General features: G+C 39.3%; 1 long non-coding RNA gene across 2 annotated transcripts; it reads right to left on the reverse strand.

The window, feature by feature from the left end:
* Positions 1 to 7,034: 7,034 nt before the first annotated feature.
* LOC108585000 lies at positions 7,035 to 22,741 on the reverse strand. Of its 2 annotated transcripts, XR_002520956.2 has the most exons (3): positions 21,934 to 22,741; positions 15,732 to 15,859; positions 7,035 to 7,637 (listed from the first exon to the last, which is right to left on the reverse strand). It is a non-coding gene; the product is annotated as an uncharacterized LOC108585000 (long non-coding RNA). The 2 variants fall into 2 exon arrangements; XR_002520955.2 differs by lacking the exon at positions 21,934 to 22,741 and having other exon boundaries at positions 15,732 to 17,188.
* Positions 22,742 to 23,574: the final 833 nt, after the last annotated feature.

Raw genomic sequence — 23,574 nt, forward strand, 5'->3', positions numbered from 1 at the left:
TAACCAGCAACACCTACTTCCTGTTCTAATCAGTCTTCTAAGAGCTGCCACAAGCAAGAGAGCAAAGCCAGAAAAGAAAGCCACACCCAGCCCTGTGTTTCAGCACCCCCTCCTCTCACAATCCCCCTCTGCTCTGGCGTGGGATCCGCTTCATTAGCCCATGGTCCCACTGAGCACATTTCAGCTGGGCTTCACACCCTTCCACCCCCATCTCCCAATTCCACTGGAGCCAGGCTCCTCTGCACTTAGTCAGCAAACATTGAATGACTTAAGTATTCATTAGCTAGAACACTTGAGGCCCTCAAGGGACTCAGGAACGAGTAGCAGCCTTCTGAAGGTCATGTCCCATCACCTGGGCAAAAACCACTGAAGTGACTCAGATGGAGGGAACCTCAAGTACAACCGGGAGGATTGTGGCACTAGATTCAAATGGGGGTGAAATCATCTTGAGACTGTCTTATTTTCTTTGGACTCTCAGATATTAGCAATGGACACAATGGATGGAAATTCAAAACGGTGATAATAATGGCTTACACTTATTGAGCACCCACTGTACACCAAACACTTTATATTGGAGTATCTAATCATTATAATAACCTTCTGAGGCATACAGCATTATTCTTATCACTTACAGATAAGAAAACTGAGGCAAGATTGTTGAGTAACTTTCCCAAAGCTAGTAGCTGGTAGAGCTGGGATTTGAATCCAAGAAGGCTGGCATCAAAGCTCCTTTTCTGTGGTAGACACTGATGGTTGTCCCTATAACTATTCTCTCCTTCCTTAGGGATAGAACACCCATTTTACTCCAGAACATTGCCTCCTGGAGTAAAAGACGTTTCTCTGCCCCCTTGATAGCTGGATGTGTCTATATGAATAAGCTCTGCTCTCTGCCATGTGAGTGGCAGAGTGATATGGGAACTTCAGGACATTTCCTTGACAAGGAGGTGGTGTGCCCTTGTTTTACTCCTCCTTCTTCCTGTTTGGAGACTAAATGTGATTGCTGGAGTTCTAGAAACTATTTTGGACTATGAAGTAATGGTGGGAATATCAGACCAGAGAGTTACAAAGAGTCGAGGTCACTGATGACATCCCAGGTCTGGTGTGTCTACCTTCTCTGCCCAGGGATGGAAATTAACTTTCTTCTTATTTAATTCGCCGCAGTCTGGTCTCTCTCATAATCTGACAAATTTTTCCTAGCTAATAAACTTTCTAACCAGATCTCATGCTTTCATGATTACTGGATTTAATCCTCACAACCATATTGTTAGGTGGGAGGCATCCATTTTATAGATGGGAAAATGGCGGCATAGTGAAATTAGGCAACTCAACAGTGGTCACCCAGGGGGAGCAACAGGAATGGGTACTCATGCCCATTACAGCGGATGCCAGGTGAACATGCACAGATCAAGGCAAGGCTGCCTGCATCAGAACCACCAGGGGATTCGCTGGTCCAGGAGTTCTGGGTGGGGCCTGGGAATGTGTACTGGAAACAATTTCCCACGCAATGTTAACACACAGCTGGAATCACTGCCCTTTCTGTGTTTTATGATCTTTGGACAAAAAAAAAAAAAAAAAAAAAAAAGAGTGAATGGAAAAGTGAGACTGAAGTAACAAGAGTGGGAGCATGAGGAAGGATCCCTGCGGGTCAGACACACTCAGAGGGTGGAAAGGAGAGAGAGAGGAACAGCTTCAGGTCAGGAGGCTTCCAGCAGCTGCAGAGAAAGGGACAGCCTGAGCCACAGCAGCTGGGACACAGGCACCCTGATCAGTTAAGGGGATGTTGGCTGGACACACATAGCATTAGCTCCAGTATGAAATGCATTAGAAAGGATGAAGCCGAGTTGACTGTGAGCTGTTGTTCTTGTGGTTAATCCTAGGCAAGGGAAGGGCAGGCTCATTCAGCTTCAGCACACACTGCCCACGTGGCTCAGCTCAAAGCGATGGAGTGTCTGTGACCATGGCCGCTGATGGCTCCAGCCTCCTCTGCTTCTGTGGATCTGTTTTTATCATGTTACTGAAAGGGTGTTAATAGACGGAAGAAGAAAGACAGCATCTACTTTCCTGTTTCCTTTCTCTTACTAAGGCTTGTTTCAGCAGTGCTGAGAAATTAACTGGTCAATAACTATCAAATTCAAATTACCAAAACCTCGTGAATTGAGACTAGCTGCAAGAAAATCTAAAATATAGAACTTTTCAAATGCCATTTTATTAGTGAACAGCACATACAATAATGCATCATCTGTTAGACATTTACAAGTGGGATGGAGGTGGCAGAGGCTCCAGAACCTCCCATACCCTTGTGCTGTCCATCTGCACCCTTTGCTCTGACTTTGTCCTCCCTTTCACTTCCAAAAAGTTCCTGTTAGAGACGCATACACAGAAGATGAGAACTTCATCTCATTCACTCGGTGCCACTACCCTTGCATCCTATGGAGAAAGAACCAATCATGTATGCTCCCTTCATGCAGTGCTGCTGGGTACCCCACACTGTGCTCAGGGCTAAGAGTACAACCCAGGAAAGCCTGACTCTTACGTCTAAAAGCCCACTGAGGAGTGTCCCATGAGCTTGGACTTACAATGCTACCCAGTGAGTGCTATCCAGAAGTAGACACAGTATATTTTGGGAGCACAGGGAAGAAATGAAAACTCCATCTGTGTACAGGAAAGGGCAAGAAGTGTTTTTAAAAGGAATTAGTTTTAGTCTTAAAATATGAATAGGAATTTTCCAGGTCAGAGGGTGGGCGGAGTGGGGTTTCCAGGAAGAGGGAAGCCGTGGGCATACACACAGCGGCAAGAAAGCTGAGAAGGAGTTGGGACGCTGCAGATAATTGCAGGGGCGCCCACTGCACACTGAAGGCCGGCTGGATTGGACAGGCCTCTCTTATTTAAGAACAGCGTCTTTCCAAACAGAGAGGACAATTTTGCCTTCAAAATATCTCTAATTCTCACAGATATTTTGACTTAAAATTATTTCAACAAATGTGAACTAATAACCCAAAGTTCACCTGGTCACTAGACTTAAATGTGAATCAGATCAAAATTCATGTTCAAATTTGAATGGCTCCAAGTGTTCCTCCATCCTGACAGCCCCACCACCCATGACACACAGCCCGGCTCTCAGTGGGAAGCTTCTCTTGTGGCTAATGCCCCCTGTTACCTCTGGGAGCCCTGAAGGATGCCTCTGACATGCCCCCTCTGGGCCATCTGCTGCTTCATGCTGTGGCCTCCTGGCCCCTGCAGCCTCCAGGCTGCCTGAAGGAGCTTCCAGCTGGCTCCTGGGGCGATAGCTCAGGAGTGGGTTCTAGAATGGTAGAGTGGCCTCACCTTTATCATCTTAGTCCAGGGAGATGATGCTTACTCCCAAAGCCTCACAAAATGTACTTTGAAAACAGCTCTGTCAGCTTCTAAGTTTACCTCTCCCCACAATGACCAGGCATGGCCAGGAAGCAGGCTGTCCTCATTCTCCTCTGGCCCTAGCCTGCTCACAGCATTGGTCCTTCCCCCTTCCCAAGTGCAAGAAGAAAGCCTCCTGTGTATGCATGAAGGAAAACAAATGGGGAGGAGGCCAAAAAGCCAGAAGGTCCAGTGAGGGCTTGAATTCTGACTCTGGGGAAATGAGAAGGAGGGGGAAATATGGACTCTCCTCTCAGGACCTAGCAAAGGAACTGGAGACATAAGATGCAATGAGTATAAACATGAGCAGAGAGTGAAAATGAAGCCCAAGGCTACATAGAAAATATCTTGAAGGGCTACAAGTTAGTGGTCTATTTTATTTTATATTATTTTATTGGAGAGAGGAGTAAGAGGAGGCGCATTTTAAAGAATAGTTAATGTATTTGTATTTAACTTTTGGAGTTGATAATTCACATGGTTCAAAATTCCAAATGGATGAATGAGTATGCAATAAATGTTTCCTGTCTCTGTGCCCAAACACTCAGTTTCCTCCCCATAAACACCCAACATTAATTGTTTTTGCATATCCTTTAAGAGACATGTACAAGCAAATGCTTATACATATGTTCCCCTTTTATTTCACAAATGGTAGCATATTTACACCAAATTCTACACTGGACTATTTCCATTTAAGAATGTATCTTGAAGATATTTTTATACTGACTGCTGTGGTCCAAATGTGTCTCTCTAAAATTCATATATTGAAATCCTAACCCTCAAGATAATGGTATTTGCAGTAAGTGACTTTGGGAGGTGATGAGGCCATGGGGAGAAGCCCTCCAGAACTGGAATTATGCCTTTATAAAAGAGGCCCCAGAGAGACCCTTCCCTCTTCTACCATATGAAGACATAGCTAAAAGCCTTCTTCTATGAACCAGGAAGACGCTGAATCTGCCGGCAAGTTGACCTTGGACTTCCCAGCCTCCAGAACTGTGAGAAATAAATTTCTGTTGCTAATAAGCAACCCAGTCTATGGTACTTTTTTATAGCAGCCCAAAAGAACAAAAACACTGTTACATAAAGATGTCCTTATTCTCTTTTATAGCTACATAATATGATTCCACTGTGTGAATGTCCAAAGGTTTCTTTAACAAGGCCTATTTATAAGTATTTTCATTGTATACAATCTTTTGCTACTCAAACAATGCTTCAGTGAATAGCCTTGTGCAAATGTCAGTCCATTAATGAATGAGTTTATCTGTGGGATAATTTCGTAGAAGTAAATGTTGGGTGAAATGGTGTGTGCAAAATTTGTAATTTTGACAGGTATTACCAAATTACCCTCCAAAAATATCATTTCAATTAACACTTCTACCAGTAGTGTAAGAGAGTGTCTCTTCCCCACACTGTCATTAACGTTATCAAATTATTTGCCTTTTGTCATTTATATGAAAGATAAAAAACAGTCACTCAGGGTATGGTAATTTGAGTTTCTCTTGTTCTGAGTAACACTGGATATTTCGTTTCCGGATTTTATAGAGCCATTTATATATGCTTTTTCTATGAAAAATCTGTCACAGTCTTTGTCTGTTTTATTATGGTGTTGCTAATATTTTGTTCTTTTGTATAGCTCTTTCCATAGGAGGAGAGAAAGAAGCCCTGGTCTATAATATGAGATACCAGTTTGGGACACACTTCATTTGATTACATTTATGTGACATTTTGTCTATGCAGAAGATTTTTGGTTTGATGCAATTGGTGGATTAGTCTTTCATTTGTGGCCTCTAAATTTTGTGTCATAGCGAAGTCTTGGCTGGGAGCAGTGGCTCATGCCTGTAATCCCAGCACTTTGAGAGACAGAGGCTGGTGGATCACCTGAGGTCAAGAGTTCAAGACCAGCCTGGCCAACATGGTGAAACCCTGTCTCTACTAAAACATACAAAAGTTAGCCGGGTGTGGTGGTTGTGCTCCTGCAGTCCCAGCTACTTCGAAGACTGAAGCAGACTTGCTTGAACCTGGGAGGCAGAGGTTGCCGTGAGCCGAGATTGCACCTGTGCACTCCAGCCTGGGCAACAGAGCTGACTCTGTCTCGGGGGGGGGGGAAAAAAAGAAGTCCTTCTGAGTGCTAATGTATTTGGGAAGAAAAGAAAAGGTATTTGATTTTGTAAAATAACTTTTTAGTACTTCTGAAGATAATCATATGGCTTTTATCCGTAAATCTATTAATAAGATATTTACTAATAGACAATCTAATGTTGAATCATCCTTGTATTTATGGAGTAAGTCCAGAAATTGATCATAGTATATATTATATTTGAGTGTGCTGTTGGATTCATTCATTTTATTTATTTTGTACAAGTATTCATAAGGTGAGATCCTTCTTATCCTTTCAAAGTTTGCTATACCATTTCTATATTGTCTGGCTCTGTATCCCTCACCTTCTGTTCTGTTGACTTAATTTCCATATTTTTGTACTACAAATAAGTAGATTCAATTGTCACTCCCAAAACTTCTCTTATAGATTTTCCTCAAGAGCTCATGAGATCAATATTTTTGGAATATGCTAAAGACTATCTGGGTTATTTTTTGTATAGTAGAAACAATGGTTTGACTATAAATTTATAAGTATGATGCCTTGCTTCTAACAGTGAATGAAGCTGTGGAGAGGACTAAGCCAGCCTTATTGGTCCCCTTATAAATAACCTTATGAGGGGAGAGTGAGCTGATTTAGATCTTTTTTAAGCCCAGTAAGTTTACCAGAATCTTGAAATGGATCTGTTTTCCCTGTGGTACAGAGTGCCCCTACAATATCTAAGTTTAACTCCTCTCATTTTATGAGTTATCTTTTCTTTTTTTTTTTTTTTAATTTATTTTTTTGAGACAGTTTCACTCTTGTTACCCAGGCTGGAGGGCAATGGCACAATTTTGGCTCACTGTAGCCTCTGGCTCCCAGGTTCAAGCAATTCTCCTGCCTCAGCCTCCCAAGTAACCGGGATTGTAGGTGCCTGCCACCACACCTGGGCTAATTTTTTGTATTTTTAGTACAGATAGGTTTTGCCTTGTTGGCCATGCTTGTCTCGAACTCCTGGCCTCAGGTGATCCGCCCACCTTGGCCTCTCAAAGTGCTGGAATTACAGGTGTGAGCCACCACACCCGGCCTTGAGTTACCCTGAGTTCTGACTTAAATATTGGTTCTGTTGCATTCCTTCAGTTTCTTCTTTAGGAGTTCCCATTAAGCATGTCAGATCACCTTTGCTGTCTTCCAGACTCATCAGTTTCCCTTCAGTTTTTGTAATGCTTTATTTTCAAGTCATTTTACTCAATTTTGTCACTTCTGTTTCTGTCTCCTGCTGGGATTTGAGCAGTGTCCATCCCTCCTTGTATTTCTTTGGGTTTTACCTGCATTTCTGTGGTAGGTTCGATTTTTTTCCACATCCTCCCTTCACCCTCTCTGGTGTTCCTGCAGTCCCTTCCCTCAGCTCTAGCATTTCACCATTACTCATAATAAAAAGTTTGCATGAAATTCTTTATCTGATGCATGGCAAGCTGTTTTTTCTGAAATTGTTTTTTATCTACCACTTTTTCCTATCTCTTTTCTCATTTTGCTATGGTATTTTGGTTTAGATCCTCTGTTGGTTCTGTTTTTTTTTTTTTTTTTTTTTTTTTTTTTTCATCATTCATCATTAAAAGCTGAGATTTTCCTAAACAACTAATTGCAGGAAGTTCATGTGCCTAAGAGCCGGGGGCATGGACCACACTAGTAGAAACATTTCCCATGATTCCTAGTTTTCCATGAGTTTGGCCTTTACTCTCTCTCCGCTCAGGATAATGAGCAGCTATTGAATTTTCCCATTGCAAAGTCTTTCTCCTCCTAAGTCACATAAATAAATTGTTTTCTGCAGATATGGCTTTTCTATATGTCCTCAAACAGCCCAGCCTATCCTATCAACACCAAGTCAGGAGAGAGAAGCAGCTGCAGATGGTGCACATCAAGGTTCCCACTATTGCCAACCTTGTTTTGGAAAATGAGGTTTCTGATGACTCTTTTTGAGATTTGCAGCTCCAGTGTCCTTTCTCTCCAGCATCTTCTCCAGGCTGCCCTCCATGTATCATATGTCAATTGATCACCCTGCTTTTGGCAGCACTTTCAAATATTCTGTTTTCTGGGCTTTTAACTGTCTCCTGGTTTCACCCAAAAGCAGATTTCCATATCTGTTTCTTGTTCTCCTTGGTACTTGAGATGACTTACCAGAAGAGAAGGGGTAATAAAAAAAAAAAAAAAAAAAAAAAAAAACTCAGTAAAACTATTCTATTTTTAATAAAATTCAAGCAGAAATAATTTTTTAAAAAAGATAAAATACAGTGCTTTTAAGAACTCAGAATAATGGGTACTGTCAAATTCTACAAAGTAGAAGAAAAAATAGTAAAACCCATTTGTAAGTCAATTGACAATTTTAACAGTTTATGTCAAAAACCTTAAAATGTTTATACCCTTTGACCCAGCAGTTTCAAAATAATAACTACAAAGATGTTCAATAAAGCATTACTTATAATAGCAAAAGTACAGAAATAGATGAAAAGTTCAATAATAGGGTGAAATGATTTATAGTTCATCCCCATGGAATTGGAGATGTGTAAGATCATAGAACAAAGTTAATGTTATAAATCCATATGTGTAAAATAAGTAAAAGGAAAGAAGAAAGGAAAGAAAGAAGGCAGTCAGCCAGGGAGGTAGAGGAGAGAAGAGAATGAGGAAGAAAAAAGAAAGAGGAAGATAAGATGGATAAAGAGAGGAAGGATTTATACTATAATATTAACAGAGATACTTTTGGAGAGATGAAGCTACAGGTATTTTGAATCTTTTCTTTGGGCTTCTCTATATCTTCTAAATTTTCAAAAACAAACAAACAAACAAACAAACAAACTAGTAGTTTAAGACCTATGCTGAAGCAGACATATCTTTTGCCTCACTCCTTGCCAACACACAAAAATACACTCCGCAATGTCCCAGACCATGGTGCCACTGCTTTCCTCTATTCTCACTCTTGAACCCAGAATCTCAGCTAAAATTGTTAATGTGCTCCACCTGGTCCCAGAGGTCTAACTCAAAAAAGAAATGCTCTAAGGAGAATTTGACTCTTAGTTTTCAATAGAAAACATTGATAGTAACTATTATCTTTTGTGAAACAAAAATATACAGTGCTTTCAAAGATCTAAGTTAAGCAACTCATAGACAATAAAGTAACCCGACAGATTGTAGTGAGATGAGTTTGGGTTAAGAAGGCTGTGTCAGGTATTTCTTATCATCCTTCTGAGTCTGCACCCTCTTGAACTAACCTCTCATTACACAATCGTGTATGTTTCGAATGGTATCCTCTCTTAGGTTAGGAAATGTACTATACTTGAGCACTATGTATAATTGTTAAATTTCACATGTAAAGAATGGATGACGCTTGAGCAACTATTCTTATGTAGGGTTCGCTTTTCCACTTCCATCTCAACTATGCACAGATCCACATGTGTTATAGGTGATTTTTGGGGATATTAATTGAAGGTTTTCATTCCTGGAATAAAATGGCTCTAATGTCTTGTAGCCACCACCCATCTCTTCCCCCGTTGAGTCAAATGTATTCTGGTGTAATTTGAGTGTCTGTCTCCTGATCTTTTTAATGTTTAGGCATGTAATGACCACTCTGATATGGGCTTGCAAGGACAACATACTGACGCTAAAGAAAATTACTAGCAGAAGAAAAGGAACAAGATACCTTTGGGTGCTCTTGTAAAAATTAAAATCCATGGAAGATGGCACCATCTGTCAAGCCCTCCGAATGCTTTCACCAATGACACCATCCGTAGCTCCCAGCCCTTCAAACCCATGTCAACACAGATTACTCTTCCTTTTTTTGAGATGGAGTCTCACCCTGTCACCCAGTCTGAAGTGCAGTAGCTTGATCTTGGCTCACTGCAACCTCAACCTCCCAAAGTGCTGGGATTACAAGTGTGAGCCACCATACCCTGCAGAGTACTCTTCTAAAGCTCTTTCAGACTACCTGTTGATTACTTTAAATTCAGTGCCTTCTAGACTCAAGAGTACTGTATGTGTTATGGGGAACCACTCCCTGAGACAGTGTGGTAAATGATCAGGGGAACTCTGATCATGGCAACTGATTCCAAAGCATCAGCATGGAAGCCAAGCCTTTTCCTTGTCCACACTAAGGGGTAAATGTGGAGAAACAGAAAGAAATCTGTCCCCTCACACCCTGACAATAAACATACCAAGTGTGTAGATATTATTATGGCTACATTTCACTTACTTATCAACTGTTATAAAATTATCCAACCCTATTAAAAACATGAGTCCTATCTCAGACTCTAGAAAAGTCCCTCTGATATGGAGAATCATTTGTACTAAATACAACTGAGATAAGAGAGAGGAGCCCCCAGAAAGGCATTTGCATAATCATCCTAGAATTCTGCCTAAATGTAAAATGGCAGAGTTTGAGAGCAGAAGATCAGAGAGTTAAACATAGAATTACATTACCAAATTCGGAGATGCAGGATGAGTCTCAACGGATAGCCCAGAGGCTGTCTGTGGGGGAAACAGAAAACTGGTTGCCCTCGGTTACAAGCTGTGAGCACTCTCATCGGTGGCTTGGGATCACTGTCTTCATCCCAGGACCGTCTGGCTCTCCATCCACTCAGCATTCTACAGAAACCCATCAGGGCTGTGACTGGGGGCCTTGCCAGGATTGGACTTGATATTTAAGATCGTCAGTTGTCTTTTCCCCTCAGATGGTTGTGTCCAAAGTTTAAAACAATATTTTCTTCCTAGGAAAAGTATGAACTCTTCTCTCAAAGGAGAGTTTATCAACTGAACTTTCAACAGTCTCTCTCTGGAACCAAGTTCATGGGTCCCCAAACCTACCATCACAGAAAACGAGGCACCTAGCCCGGGAGCCAAGTGTTTCATGCACAGTTGGAAGAGTACGATTGTTCCCTTCTTTTTCAGGTTTGCCTGAAATTTTCATCGCAATTCCATATTTCAAGTACTTCGCCTGAAAGAAAATATTTTTTTCCTTTGGTGCTTACTGAAAATGTAGCAAACAGTAGGAGGTGATTTAGTGTGCCTGACATATGTAGAAAATAAAATGCTTTGTTATTTTCATATCTAAATACAAAAATCCATAGAGGCTACACTTTTCAGACATTCTTGATGATTGCCATTGTATGAGAAAAATTATTATCTTTACTTCTCAGTCCAACAAAGATCAGCATGAGAGGGCTAAGCCAAACCTTCTGAAAAACTAGGAACACAGTCCCCAAAGTGCACTGGCTGGCAAACAGAGTGGGGAAGAAACAATGCAATGTTCGGAATTTGAGACGCCAGCTTTGACAGGAAGCTGATGATCAAACAAACTATATTTGCTTCTCTTTTATGTTCTCTCTGAGGAATTTGCCTTTTAAGTACTGATTTTTTTTTTTTTTTAATTTAATGGCATACGCTGCCCACTGACTCAGGATCTCTATCTAAGATGAAACGAAGAAGCTATCTGGATATTTCATCTTAGACGGCCACTCATTGTCTCCTGATTATGTCATCATATCAAGGTTCATCACAGGAAGGAATATTCAGAAAGTTAAGAACACAGAAACAGTAAGAGAGCTCACCCTCAGCTGTTTTTTGAACCTAACCACACATATGTTGGTATTTACCATGTTTTTAAAAAACGCACTAAAATGGGTCAGTCAGGAATGTATAAGTACCATCTCTTCAAAAGGAGGTGTCATAGATGGCATAATTAATCTTTGAAACTTTACAAAAGGATATTGTGCTCTCAAAATCAATGTGTGTTTCTCTGCCACTTCCAGGTGTTTGCAAGACTGTGATACTAGAAAAGAAAAGGAATGACAGAAAGATGGCCTCATTTTCAGGGACTCAGTGGGCTGGCTGAGGAAGGAACAAACACTTGCTGCCTTCTGATCCAGGAAAATAACCATCAGTATACCTGGCTCCAAGAGTTCTCAAATGACCCTCTAGGGGTTCGTGATGACTCATGAAAAAGTTTGCAATTGTTTGCAATGCAATGAGAGAGAAAATAATACAATGGCAATTAAAGAGGATTTTTTTAAAAGCTCAATTTATTCTGTGTAAAGACCACTACCTTACTGCTTAATTAAATACTTACTATGTTGGGGTGGTAAAATATATTTTTAATAGTATATTGATGATAGTAGAGGACAGGTTTTCACTGGTGTTTTAATATTTGTATTTTGCAAAATAAAAAAGTTGGTGTTGCTGAGTTCTGGGAGCCACTGAAGGACATTGCACAACCAGAGTGGTGTTTTCCATTCTGGAGGTACATTCGAATGCCTGGGACGCTGAAGCAATACTGATGCCCACTCTCCACCCAAAATCAATCCCATTGGAGTCTCTGCAGGTGGGGGTCTGAGTTAGCATTGTTTTTAAAGTTCTCCAAGTGCAGCCAAGATTGAGAAGCTCTGAAGGAGGAGCTGGAGGGGATGTAGTGTTCTTGCCCCATCTCTGTCTGTCTTTCTGCAAAGCATTACTGCTTAACTGTTTCATAGGTGTAAGAGGTATCTATCCAGTTGAATCCTAAGATTCTAAAATATAGCTGATAATAACTTCTTTATCCTTTATTAAATCCTGTTCAGCATCATAGGTACTCTCTAAATGAAAAGCAGGCCTTAAAGATTATTTCAGAAAGAATAAAAAAATGCCATGACTTGACAGTAGTAGGTTAGATTTTAAAGGAGTGTCCCAAGAAACATTTGGTTTTTGTTTTCACGGAAACTGTTTTAAAAGGTCATTGAACTTCTCAGTACATAAGAAAATCTAAATAATAAGTAGGAGATAGTGTGGAAAGAAATGGGGTTTTAAAACATGGAAACTGAGAGAAATTGAAAAAGAAATAAATAGACAAGCTAATAAAAAATGTAAGATGATGTGACAATTGTGACACTAAAACAACAAACAAAGGGCTACAGCATGTAAGAGAAGGGGCTCCCCACAACCCATAGCCTGTAAGAGAAGGCACTCCCCACGACCCCTCAGTATCCTCCCCTCCCAAACACTGCCTGTCATTCACCCTTAAGGTATCACTGTCCTGATTTTTGACACTCACTTCCTTGCTTTTCTTTAAAATGTTAATATCTAAACATATACAGTGAATCCTCACTTGACACAGATAGGTTCTTGGAAACTGCAACTTTAAGCAAAAGGACTCTAACAAAACGAATTCTGCCACAGGCTAATTGATACAAATTCCTCTGGCATATTTCTGGTCACGAAAACATCACCAAACTTCTAAACAAAGACCCCAAACACTTCTAATAGCAAACATTGGGATAAATGTGAGTTGTATATACATTTAAGAAAGATTAATAAAAACAAATAACATAATTACTTAATTTTTGGTGAATCACTGAGGGACAGTGTTAGTAGTGGTGGGCTAAATCAAGGAATAAATATTTATGATGTGAAAATTGTAAAGAGCACCTCCTATAAACACATAGTTCAAACAATCACAAATAGGGCAGGCTCGCTGAGAGCTTTCTACAGCATTGTTTATTGTTGTGTATTTGTACAACTATCATAGACTATGAATTTGTACTTGATAGTAATTTGTACTCATTCATTCATTTTTCAACCCGCTTATTTGAGTTCAGGGTCACCGATGGCCTCAGCCTCTGTGGCAGTTCAGAGCACAAGACAGACCCAGCCCTGTGCAGACGCCATCCCATCACAGGGCCTCTCACACCTGACCACCCTTACTCAGACTGGGACCACATAGCCATGCCCATGGATCTCAAGTGCACCTGGAGAAATCCCAAGTACACATCAGTAGAACATGCAACCTCCACACATACAGTGGCCCCAGCTGGGAATCAACTTTTTTTCTCATCCATGTTATGGGCAAATGATACTAAATGAAGCAAATTATTCAAGAACATGCTATACATAATAGATTGAATGATCACTTTCATTTTCTTACCCCTTCCTGTAGCCGTGGTTTTTGCTAGTCACTCCCACTAAGCCGTATACTACCTGGTCCACTGACTTTGGGCTTGTCCATATGACAGGTTTTGGTCAATAGAATGTGTATAGAAGGAGCAATGCACCAGTTCTGAATCTAGGCCTTAAGAAACTTCACACCTGTTTATCTGTCTTTCTTTCCTTTTAAATGCTTTCAAAGTGTTATTTTCTTGGGAAAAAAAGAAGACAGAATCTACAGTTCGTTAAAGAGAAAAAACTTGAATAAATATTCATCTTGACCCAAGATACTTTCAGGGAGGCAAAAGCATCATTACAGTGTGACTTTTTCTTTGCTTTTTTCCTCCCTAAACAACATTATAGAGATATATTTATATGACATACAATTGACTAATTTAAATTGTACAACTGAATTATTTTTAGTTTCTTCAGAGTTGTGCATTTATCACTACAACTACTTTTAGAAAGTATTCATAATCTCAAAATTTAAAACCATAGCCATTAGCAATCACTCCCCACTTCACCCAAGAGGATTTATGTGTTTCTGCTTGCTGTTTTACACACAAGTTAGCATACTGGTTCAAGATGCATGTAGAGAAAACACAGAACCCACCTAGAACCACAGACATGTAAACAACCCCAGCCCAGATCAGTCAAACCTCAGCCCAATCACAGACACACAAAAAAACACATGCTGTTGTTGTATACTACTAAGATTTTTGCAGGGTTTTGTTTTGCAGCAATAGTGACTGATACAAGCAAGCCATAGACAGAAAATATTTATAAAACACAGATCTGAAAAATAACTCTCACAGCTCAATAACAAGAATGTTTTAAAAACCTAATTTTTAAAAATGAAAGAAAAGTTTGAGCAATTATTTCAGCAAAGAAGATAGATGGGTATAAAATAAGCACAAGCAAACAGGCTCAACATCATTAATCATTAAAACTACAATGAGATACCACTATAAACCTACTAGAATGGTTGAAATATATATTAGTCAATCTGAAAACACACTGTCTTAGTCCATTTAGGCTGCCATAACAAATTAAGTGCCTTATAAACAACACAAACTTATTTCTCATAGTTCCAGAGGCTGGGAAGTCCAAGATCAAGACACCAGCAGTTTTGGTGTCTGGTGAGGGCCCACTTTCTGGTTCACATATAGCACCTTCTAGCTGTGTCCTCACATGATAAAAACAGTGACTGAGCTTCATGTGACCTCTTTTATAAAGGCACTAATTTCATTCATGAGGATTCTGCCCTCATGACCTAATCAGGACCAAAGGCCCCAAGTCGTAATACCATTATCTTATAAGTTAGGATTTCAACATACAAATTTGGTGGGACACAAATATTGAGATCGTAGCATCAACTGTTGGCAAAGATGCAGAACAACATAAATTTTCATGGATTACTGATGGAAATACACAATGTTACAGCCCCTTTGACAACAGATTGGTAGCTTCTTATAAAAGTAAATATCCATGTAGCATATGATCTAGCAATCTCACACCTAGGCATTTACTTGAAAGAAATGAAAACATATGTTCACACAAAAGTCTATACATAATTGTTTATAAACACTTTAAGTCACCAAAAACTGAAACTAACACAAAAGTCCATTGTTGCAGACTGAATGTTTGTATCCCTCCAAAATTAAGACATTGCAACTCAATCTCCAATGTAATGCTATTGCAGGTGGGGCCTTTGGAAGGCCATTAGGTCATGAGAGAAGAACCCTCATGAGTGGGGTTATTCCCTGATAAAAAGGACTCCAGAGAGCTTTCTTGCCCCTTCTGCCATGTGAAGACACAGTGAGAAGACAGCGATCTTGTATCAAAAAGTAGGCCCTCTTGGACATCTCAGCTTCCAGAACTGTGAGAAATAAATTTCTGCTCTTTATAAGTTACCCAGATCATTGTAGTTTGTTATAGCAGCCCAAATGGCCAAGACACCCATCAACTGGTGAATGCATTAACAATCTGTGGTACATTCATACAATGGAATACTATTTGGCATTAAAAAGAAATGAACTACTGATACATGAAAGAATATAGATGAATCTCAAAAGCATTATGCTGAATGAAAGAAACCAGGCTGAAAAGGCTATATAATTGATATGAGTGTATTACCAGCCTTTCATTGGTTTGGGACTATTCCTCACCTTTATCAAAATATTTCTTCTGCAAATGATTTTCCCTCTTCTGCTATACTTCAACTGCTTATATGTAAGACTTTCTCACTGAAATTTTCATAACTTTTATCTTGTACCTTCCATCCTTTTATTCTTTCAGTACTTCTTTCTGAAAGTTTTTGTCTTACCTATCTTCCAATTCACAAATTCTCTATTCAGCTGTGTGTAAAATGCTATCCACTGAACTCCAAATTTCAGTTCATGAATTTTCCAGTCACAGATTTCCCATTCAGTAATTTTTGTGTTTTCCAGTACTCTGCAAAAATAAATAATAAATAAATAAATAAATAAATAACCAAGAATTTCATCAGAAGCATAGTTTCAAAAATTTGGTTTTTGGTAACTTTGGCATTGTCATCCTCTATGTGTCTGTTTCTATTATTTATTATTTCTGCTGAGCTTTGTTCATGCTACCTTCTTTCTTTTTGTTCCTAGTTATTTTTTACCATATATCACACATTGTATTAGCAAATTATTTCAAAATATAAATTCAGATCTAGAATGATATGATCTTCCATTGGAAAGGATTTACATTTGTTTCTATCAGAATCGCCTCATTCAAATTTCAGAGATTAAGGTAAGATTAAGTCAACCTATGCAAAGACCAGAGTACCCACAGTTTACTCTCAGTCCTGCTGTGCAAGTTTCTATGGTCTCAACCCAAGTGAGAAGTTTTACTCACTGTTTCTCTTCGGTTCCTGGATTTCAATCCTTGTCCCACTAACTCTGAGAGGCTCTCAGAATTTCTTAACTTCCCAGCTGCCCATTGTGAGATAAGCACATATTCCCCAGGAAAAAGGAGCTTCCAAGTCTTGAGCCTGTATTCTCCTTCATATCATAGCCCAGTATTTCTTCATGATCTTATTTTCCCTCTGGCACCTTCAAGCATGTTTTATTAATATTTTGTCAAGCTTTAAATATGTCTTAAGTAACGGGGTTGATTTGAATTATTTATTCCACTATTAAGAAAAGCACAACTTCCCAAAGTTTTCTTAATATGTCCAGAGTTGATCATCTGATCTTCCTGACACCAGATCTCCTTGATTTTCAGTCTTTTCATCACAGTTAATGGCAACTTCATCATTTCTGGTTTTTCAGGCCAAGTTTTAGTATCACCCATAACTCCTCTTCTTGTCTCGCATCCTCACTCAGACCAATAACAAATCTTTTGGGTCTAACATCAAAATACCCAATAATGCTATATAACAAACCCCTTTATGGTACTTTATAATAATGAGTATTATTGACTTGCTTATGAGTTTTCAGATTGACTGTGGATTGGCTGATCTAGTCTGACCTCGGGTGGCTCTCCTCTAAGCTGCAGTTGTGGTTGGACTTGGCTCTTAGCTGTGGGTTAGGCTTAGGTATACTACAAATGGCTTTCTGATGACAAGTCTGAAGGGTCAGCAGAAGCCAGGGAAAGTTCTTCTCACAGTGATGACAGAAGCACAAGACAGCAAGCAGAAATACAGGATGTCTCTCAAGGCCAGGCTTGAACTGGTGCACTGTCATCTCATTGGCCTAAGCAAGTCACATAGCTGAGCTCAGTCTCCTGGATCAGAGACATGCCCTTTACTTCCAGCTGGAAGGTCTGCAAACTCACATTACAAAGGGATGGGTGCAGGATGGGATAAAGAATCTCATTTACCACAAAGGCCTAACATATCGTGGCCCCTGATTACTTCTCTGAACTCACCTCCTCATCCTCTCTTCTTTACTGAGTCTCCTGCTCCAGCCACAATGGCCTTCTTGGCATTCCTTGGCCACACCAGACCAGGCAAAGCCCTCACATTGGCTCCCCCTGGATGATTCTTCGCCTTTTAATCAACATGGCTTTCTTTCTTCTTTCAGGTCTATATTCAGAATGTGCATTACCAATGAGGCATTCTGTGACCATGCTATTCAAAATTGCATTCCCTCCATCCTAGCATGCCTCTTACCCTGCTCTGACCAAAAGTACTTTTACTTTGGAGTAAACTGTGCAATTTACTTAGTTGTTATGACTATTGTCTGCATTCTTCCCACTAATGTATAAGTTCCACAAAGTAGGGGTTTTGCTTATTTTGCTTACTGAGGTATTCTTATCACCTATCTGGCACTGAATAGTTGCTGAAAATATTTAGTCATAAAATAATATAATAAAAGGAAACAATGATGTGGAAAAAAAGAAATATCAAGAAGGGTAACAAATCTGTATATTAAAGAAAACATAATTCAATCTGGAACAAGTAATATTTTCATAGTTGTATTAATATAAATACCATTTATAGTACTAATTTTAATGAAATTCACACTGAATTTAACTAAAAACAATAATTTAACTACAATAGATGTTCTCTTCAATATAACTGACTTGCCAGATTAACGGGCAGTCTTGGTTTCATTTGCAAATTACATTGATGGATTCCCATGTACACTGAATGCAAGCCCCTAGCATACCATTTTCTACCACTGCACTTCCTTGGGCAACCATCAACCTCTCTTCACTTTATTATTTTCATCTGTAAAATGAGATGCTAAAAGTTTATTTTCCAAGAAGACAAAATCATGATTCTCTAAGAAACGTTAAATGAATATGTGTCAAAAATTGTATTCAGCTCATTAATTGAGTAAATCAGTAAGATGTTAACCTAGTTCAAAGAGCATTTGAGAAGATACATATGATTTAATAATTACAATAGGATTTCTGGGTCAAACGCAAAACTGATAATATCCAACACAGTCATAAATCATACCCTTTGGGGTTATTTCTTCTTTCACACTTAAACTATTTGCATCTCTGCCACACAAAAATATATAAATTAGCCTCTTCCTCTACATGGTTGTAAAATAGCCCAGTCAACAGAAAGTCAAATCCCAGTGGTGTACTGAAAGAACACCCAGGAGTCCCTTTTGGTTATTTTCAAATTTCACATTATTTTTCTGAGAGGAATAATAACAGGACTTATGAGATAGGACTATTAAGACCTTAAAATACATTAATATGTCTGAGCACTGAAGGCAGATCCTGGCATACAGTCAGTACTCAATAAATGTCCACTGTGACAGCAGGAACAGGGGTGGGAGCCCAATCTAACACCATGTACTTGGTGCTCACCCGTGAGCTCCATGCTTCCCAAAATTCTGTGGATTTTTGTTTGCAAACCTATTTATTTCAGTTGTATTTGTTACGATAATAATTTGATTTTCTTTCATATTATAAAAACTAATGAAATTAGGGTGAGACAAAGAGTTCTTTGTAAGGAAGCTAAGTTGAAAGCTTTCATAATGACAAATCACTAAAAATATTGTTAAAAATTAGAGAGATAACTAGTAACGACTAAAGAGAATAATCCAAACTCTGGAAGTATTCTGTTCTCAGTTTGCTTTGCAAATGTTTTTAATTTCTTGCACTACTTTAAAGAGACCAAAACTGCAACCCCATCCCTAAAGATGTGCTCTGCATTTGGTTTTTGCAAGGCCCATACTCAAGAAGAAGTCCTTGGCCCTGCTTCAAAGGATTATATGCTTTCTGTTATGATAAAATAATCAGTAATTTTATATGTAATTCTTATGATTACCTGCTTTAACTCACTATTTTCACATAAAGAATCAACTACCAGTCATGATTATGTTGGTAAGAAGGTCTCTATAATACATGGGAAAAATGAGAAATCATGTAGGTGACATGTAAGAGAGCTAAATCTTCATCTATGATAATGTCAGAGGTGTTTGAACTGGTGTGACTCCATCTTGAATAGGGGCTGGGTGAAATAAGGCTGAGACCTACTGGGCTGCATTCCCAAGAGGTTAGGTGTTCTCAGTCACAGGATGAGATTGGAGGTCGGCTCAAGATACAGGTCAAAAAGTCCTTGCTGATAAAATGGAACCCAGTAAAGGAGCTGGCCAAAACCCACCAAAACCAAAATGGCAATGACAGTGACCTCTGGTTGTCCTCACTGTTCCTTATGTGTTAATTATAATGCATTAGCACATGAAAAGACACTCCTACTAGCACCCTGACAGTTTGTCAATGCCATGACAACATCTGGAAGTTTTCCTGTATAGTCTAGAAAGGGGAGTATTGGTGGAATCTGCCCCCAATATTTCAATGTAGGTTCTTTCTGTTTTCCATAAGTGTCAGCCAGCTGAGAAATAAAGAGAGAGAGTACAAAGAGAGGAAATGTACAGCTTGGCTGCCAGGAGTGACATTACATATTGGTAGGACCGTGATGCCTGCCTGAGTCTCAGACCAGCAAGTTTTTATTAAGGGTTTCAAAAGGGGAAGGTGTGTAAGAACAGAGAGTAGGTACAAAGATCACATGCTTCAAAGGCCAAAAAGCAGAACTACTAGTAAGGGTCTAACAAAGATCACAAGGCAAAGGGCAAAAGCAAAACTACTGATAAGGGTCTATGTTCAGTGGTGCACATATTGTCTTGATAAACATCTTAAATAACAGAAAACACGGTTCGAGAGCAGAGAACCGGTCTAACCACAAATTTACCGGGGCGGAGTTTTTCCCCACCCTAGTAAACCTGAGGGTACTGCAGGAGACCAGGGTGTATCTCAGTCCTTATCTCAACCACATAAGACAGACATTTCCAGAGTGACTGTTTATAGACCTCCCCCCAGGAATGCATTCCTTTCCCAGGGTATTAACATTATTAACATTATTAACAATATTAACATTCCTTGCTAGGAAAAGAATTTAGTGATATCTCTCCTACTCGCACGTCCATTTATAGGCTCACTGCAAGAAGAAAAATATGACTCTTTTTGCCTGACACCGCAGGCAGTCAAACCTTATGGTTGTCTTCCCTTGTTCCCTAAAAATTGCTGTTATTCTGTTGTTTTTCAAGGTGCACTGATTTCATATTGTTTAAACACACATGTTTTACAATCAATTTGTACAGTTAACACAATTATCATGGTGGTCCTGAGGTGACGTGCATCCTCAGCTAACAAAGATAACAAGATTAAGAGATTAAAGTAAAGACAGGCATAGGAAATTATAAAAGTATTATTTGGGAACTGATAAATGCCCATGAAATCTTCACAATTTATGTTCCTCTGCTGCGACTCCAGCCAGTCCCTCCGTTTGGGGTCCCTGACTTCCCGCAACAGTGAGGAATCCTCAGTTCCAGGAAATCGTTGCCCCTTTCCTAGATAAGTCATGAATAATCCACCTCTTGTTTAGCATATAATCAAGACATAACTATAAGTATACTCAGTTGAGCAACCCATGACCCTGCTCTGCCTCTGGAGCAGTCATTCTTTATTCCATTCCTTTCCTACTAAACTTGCTTTCACTTTACTCTAGGCACTTGCCCTGAATTCTTTCTTGCATGAGGTCCAAGAGCCCTCTCTTGAAGTCTGGGTCAGGACCCCTTTCTGGTAAGAGTAACAGTTAGTTAATACAAAATATCTCAAATTGGTAAACCAAGAAATAATAGTAGAGACATATGTGGAGATAAACAGTTAACATATAAAGAATCAACAAAGGAATTAAAGTGTTTACCTCTAGAGTGTAGGACTATTGGCTGAGGAGGTTTGGAGCAAAATACACTATTATCAGAGTTTAGCACCACTTAATGATTTTAAGCATGTGTATATATTACTTCAATAAAATAATTTTTTAAGTGATGGGGAGAAGAAGCTGTGAAGATAGCTCATGAAAAATCTGCCATCTCGCACTGTCTTTAAATAATCAAAGATACGATTTTTCTCTCATTTCCATTGGATGGCTTATTCTACTGCTAATTAAAGCTGTTTTCTTTTTATGCTTTAATTCTATTAAAGTAATATTTTAAATTTAAATTTTTATTTTTAATAAAAATTATAATTTTATTCTATTAAATTGATATTTTTTCTTTGAATTTACATTTTAACTACCTTTAATATTTACTATCTGTGCTGTTTTAAGTCGCTTCCACAAATTCTTTGATTTTTCTCCTGCCTTAAATGTGGGCTCGTGCTGACACTGAAGCGTGACAGAAATAAAGCAGTGTGACTCCAGATGACAGATCATAAAAGGTATTTTGGCTTTTATTTCGCTCTGTCTCTTGCGTCATTCACTCTGGGGGAAGCAGCTGCTGTATTGGAAGACGCTCCAGCTGACCTATGGAGAGTCTCGTAGGAGAAACTGAGGCCTCCTGACAACTGCCACATGACTGAGCCTGGAAGTGGACCGTCCAGCTGCATTCATATCTCCAGATGACTGCAGCCCTGGAAGACACCTTGATTGCAATTGCATGAGAAACCTAGAGCCAGAACCACCCAGCGCAACCACACCCAAGTTCATGATCCACAGAAACTGAGATAATAAATGCCTGATGTGCTAAGCCACTTACTTATGGGATAATTTCTTACAGGCAGTAGATAACTAATACACCATGAAAGCAGTATAGATCTGGTCCATCTGGCCTTTTCTCAAGAAGTAATTCCATTCCAGAGACGTTGATATTCAACACTTTTCATCAAGGAGAGATGATGAAGAATTCCTCCCAGATTGAAATGAAGGTCACCCTAGAAGCACAGATTATGCAAAGAGCACTACAAGAATACTTAACACTTGCATAAGATTTATTTTAGTTTATTCAGGCCCTAGAATCTTTCCTTAAGTCATTTGCAAGTTAAAATATAACAGCTTAACTGCTAGTGGTTTTACATTTTTCTCTTCCCCGTTCTTTTGATTTACTTACCTATGTAATAGCCCATTGATCAAGATCCTCCCTACACCTGAATTTTACCCTCAAGGAGGAAACATAAGGAATTGTAAGAGACAGCAAAGCTATAGTTCAGTAATGCTCCTCAGGTCATAGCATGGAAACTAGTACCAAGGCAGAATTTGCTGTCTGTGTAATTTATAAAATATTTTGTTTTGGTTGTTTAAAATTCCAAAACTTCCTACAGAGATTCCTAATATTTACACGGTCTACAAGGGCCAAAAATAGACTGTTAGGAGAGGATGGAAGAACAGAAAGGTACAGAGAGATGACACAGAAGGGAAATGGAGAAAAGCCTGTTACATCCCCATGTGTTGCGTGCCAGCTGGTCTGACAATTAGTCTCCATGGTGGGCTCTGCAAAGTGTGTTTCACATGAACGGCTTCTGACTCACAGTACCTTTGACTGTTATTATTCCATACCTCAAAGGCCATTCTACGTGCCATTTCATATCATCGATTCATATGGTGTGATTCATTGTCATCTTCCATTCATTGCAATTCACTTTGGAATGACTCTTTTTCCCTACAAGTCTCTTTCCCATAAACTCAACCATTTTTATCCTGTTTCCCAAGGAGTATTAGTCTATATTTTTCCAAATTTGATTCAGTTGTTATATTACTGTTGCATTTCTTCCCACGGACTAAGTATTACAAATCCTTGTAATACAAAAGTATCACAAGACTTGCCAGTGAAGTCTTTGAGAAGCCATATGCTAACTGCATTAGTCAGGAAGCTTTCAATTTCAAGTGGCAGAAACCTAACTCCAACTCAATCAAGCCTAAAAACGACTTTATTTGCTCACATCACAAAGAAGGACAGGGGTATAGCTGGGGAAAAATGGAACAGGGATCTTGACACAGCCACTCTCTGTCCCTTTCTGCTCTGCTTCTCTGCTTGTGAATTTCGTTCTCTACTACTGCTAAAGGACTTTTCACCATGAGGAGAACATATGCAAGCAGTTCGGTTGTTACAAACTTACAGGTTTGCCAGAAGAGAGAACAAAGGTCTTTCACTGGCAAACAGTGTGAGAAATTCTGGTGAGGAGTTTCAACTTGGTCTAATGTGGGTTGCATGCCCATCTTGGACATGTGGAGATAGGAAACTGGGAGGGAAATGAAAGAGGATTAGCTAGAAACTCATAGACAGAGGAGAAGAGGAGAGTGCTGTTTTCAGATAAAGAGCGGTGAAGGAGTGATGTGCAAACAGAAATACTATGGATATACTGCTCTGACTGTCCAGATCCATAGTTGTATATGATCTATA

The sequence above is a fragment of the Papio anubis genome, chromosome 4, assembly GCF_008728515.1.
Source record: "Papio anubis isolate 15944 chromosome 4, Panubis1.0, whole genome shotgun sequence".
NCBI classification, from domain to species: domain Eukaryota; kingdom Metazoa; phylum Chordata; class Mammalia; order Primates; family Cercopithecidae; genus Papio; species Papio anubis.